This window comes from Callospermophilus lateralis, unplaced genomic scaffold, assembly GCF_048772815.1.
Source record: "Callospermophilus lateralis isolate mCalLat2 unplaced genomic scaffold, mCalLat2.hap1 Scaffold_535, whole genome shotgun sequence".
Taxonomy (NCBI): Eukaryota; Metazoa; Chordata; class Mammalia; order Rodentia; family Sciuridae; genus Callospermophilus; species Callospermophilus lateralis.
The window spans coordinates 1,028,742-1,032,576 of record NW_027514466.1 but is presented as its reverse complement, the minus strand read 5'-3'; positions in this window follow the sequence as shown (position 1 = coordinate 1,032,576).

Here is a 3,835-nt window from a genome sequence, read left to right as displayed (position 1 = left end):
TACTTTATTTTCTCAAGTTTCAAAGAGCTACTACAAACCATGTTGTATTTAGAGTTCCAAATTCATCTATCTATATAGGAGACAACAGAGTGAGACCTAAAATAAAAACTGCTACTGTAAACGAAAGATTCAACCTAGAACATAAAAATTTGATGAGTCAAGTGGGATTCGGGTTCTGATCATTACCACCAAGTATAATCAAGATTGGGCTAGAAAACATTTGCTGGTATTTCGGAAACTCGTAGATTCTTGGACGCTTGCGAACCCCTTTCAATAAAAGTGCATTTCCACAGTCTCTGCTCAGGGCTACATTAAGAGGAAACAAACTATACAGACAAAACTGAGAACTACTTTATTTGTCAATTTTCATAGAGCTACTACAAACCATGTTGCATTTAGAGTTCAAAATTCATCTTTTAAATAGGAGAGAACAGAGTGAAACCTAAAAATGAAAACAGCTACTGTAAACGAACGCTTGATCCAGAAGCACAAAATTTGGTGAGCCAAATTGGGATTTGTTTACTGATCGTTACCACCAAGTATCATCAAGATTGGGTGAAGAAATATTTGCTGGTATTTCAGAAACTCGTAATTTCTTGGAAGTTTTGGCAACCCCTTTCAATGAAACTGCTTTTCCACAGTCTCTGCTTAGGGCTACTTGAGAAGGAAACAAACCACAGGGACAAAACTGAGAACTACTTTATTTTGTCAAGTTTCAAAGTGCTACTGCAAACCATGTAGGATTTAGATTTCCAAATTCATCTATCTATATAGGAGAGAACAGAGTGAAACCTAAAAATAAAAACTGCTACGGTAAATAACACTTCAACCTAGAAGAACAAATTTGGTGAGCCAAGTCGATTTGTGTACTGATCAGTACCACCAAGTATATTCAAGTTTGGGTGTAGAAATATTTGCTGGTATTTCGGACACTCGTAATTTCTTGGAAGCTTGGCAACCCCTTTCAATGAAATTACTTTTCCACGGTATCTGCTTAGGGCTACTTGAAGAGGAAACAAACCATAGAGGCAAAACTGAGAACTACTTTATTTGTCAAGTTTCAAAGAGCTACTACAAACAATGTTGGATTTGGAATTCCAAATTCATCTATCTATATAGAAGAGAACAGACTGAAACCTAATAATAAAAACTGCTACTGTAAACGAACGCTTCAACCTAGAAGCAACAAATTTGGTGAGCCACGTGGGATTTGTGTACTGATCATTACCACCAAGTATCATCAAGATTGGGCGAAAAAATGTTTGCTGGAATTTCGGAAACTCATGATTTCTTGAAAGCTTGGCAACCACTTTCAATGAAAGTGCTTTTCCTCAGTCTCTGATTAGGGCTACTTGAAGAGGAAACAAACCATAGAGGCAAAACTGAGAACTACTTTATTTTCTCAAGTTTCAAAGAGCTACTACAAACCATGTTGTATTTAGAGTTCCAAATTCATCTATCTATATAGGAGACAACAGAGTGAGACCTAAAATAAAAACTGCTACTGTAAACGAAAGATTCAACCTAGAACATAAAAATTTGATGAGTCAAGTGGGATTCGGGTACTGATCATTACCACCAAGTATAATCAAGATTGGGCTAGAAAACATTTGCTGGTATTTCGGAAACTCGTAGATTCTTGGATGCTTGCGAACCCCTTTCAATAAAAGTGCATTTCCACAGTCTCTGCTCAGGGCTACATTAAGAGGAAACAAACTATACAGACAAAACTGAGAACTACTTTATTTTGTCAATTTTCATAGAGCTACTACAAACCATGTTGCATTTAGAGTTCAAAATTCATCTATCTATGTAGGAGACAACAGAGTGAAACCTAAAAATACAAACTGCTACTGAAAACGAACGCTTCAACCTACAAGAACAAAATTTGGTGAGCCAAGTGGGATTTGTGTACTGAACATTACCACCAAGTATCATCAAGATTGGGTGAAAAACTATTTGCCTGTATTTCAGAAACTCGTAATTTCTTGGAAGCTTGGCAACCCCTTTCAATGAAAGTGCTTTTTCCCAGTTTCTGCTCAGGGCTACTTGAAGAGGAAACAAACCAATGAGACAAAACTGAGAACTACATTTTTTTGTCAAGTTTCATAGAGCTACTACAAACCATGTTGGATTTAGAGTTCCAAATTCATCTGTCTATATAGGAGACAACAGAGTGAAACCTAAAAATAAAAACTGCTACTGTAAATGAACGATTCAACCTAGAAGAACAAATTTTGGTGAGCCTAGTGGGATTTTTGTACTGATCATTACCACCAAGTATCATCAAGATTGGGTGAAAAAATGTTTGCCGGTTTTTCGGAAACTCGTAATTTCTTGGAACCTTGGCAACCCCCTTCAATGAAAGTGCTTTTTCACACTCTCTGCTTAGGGCTAGTTGAAGAGGATAGAAACCATAGACACAAATCTGAGAACTACTTTATTTTGTCAAGTTTCAAGGAGCTACTACAAACCATGTTGGATTTAGAGTTCCAAATACATCTATCTATATAGGGGAGAACAGAGTGAAACCTAAAAATAATAACTGCTACTGTAAACCAACGCTTTCACCTAGAAGAACAAAATTTGGTGAGCCAAGTGGGATTTTTGTACTGATCATTACCACCCAGTATCATCAAGATTGGGTGAGTAAATATTTGCTGGTTTTTCGGAAACTCGTAGATTCTTGGAAGTTTGGCAACCCCTTTCAATGAAAGTGCTTTTCGCCAGTCTCCGCTTAGGGATACATGAAGAGGAAACGAACCATCGAGACAAAACAAAGAACTACTTTATTTTGGCCAATTTCAAAGAGCTACAACAAACCATGTTGGATTTAGAGTTCCAAATTCATCTATCTATATAGGAGACAAAAGAGGGAAACCTAAAAATAAAAACTGCTACTGTAAACGAACGCTTCAACCTAGAAGAACAAAATTTGGTGAGCCAACTGGGATTTGTGTACTGATCATTACCACCAAGTATCATCAAGATTGGGCTAAAAAACATTTGCTGGTATTTCGGAAACTCGTAGATTCTTGGACGCTTGCCAACCCCTTTAATTTAAATTGCTTTTCCACAGTCTCTGCTAGGGCTACATTAAGAGGAAACAAACCATAGAGACAAAACTGAGAACTACATTATTTTGTCAAGTTTCATAGAGCTACTACAAACCATGCTGGATCTAGAGTTCCAAATTCATCTACATATATAGGAGAGAATAGATGGAAACCTAAAAATATAAACTGCTACTGTAAACGAACGCTTCAACCTAGAAGAACATAATTCTGTGAGCCAAGTGCGATTTGTGTACTGATCATTACCACCAAGTATCATCAAGATGGGGTGAAAAAAATATTTGCTGGTATTTCGGAAACTCGTAATTTCTTGGAAGCTTGGCAACCCCTTTCAATGAAAGTGCTTTTCCACAGTCTGTGCCAAGGGCTTCTTGAAGATGAAACAAACCATAGAGACAAAACTGAGAACTACGTTATTTTGTCAAGTTTCAAAGAGCTACTACAAAGGATGTTAGATTTAGAGTTCCAAATTCATCTATCTATATAGGAGAGAACAGAGTGAAACATAAAAATACAAACTGCTACTGTAAACGAAGGCTTCAACCTAGAAGAACAAATTTCGGTGAGCCAAGTGGGATTTGTGTACTGATCATTACCCCAAAGTATCATCAAGATTGGGCGAAAAAATGTTTGCTGGAATTTCGGAAACTCATGATTTCTTGAAAGCATGGCAACCACTTTCAATGAAAGTGCTTTTCCTCAGTCTCTGATTAGGGCTACTTGAAGAGGAAACAAACCATAGAGGCAAAACTGAGAACTAC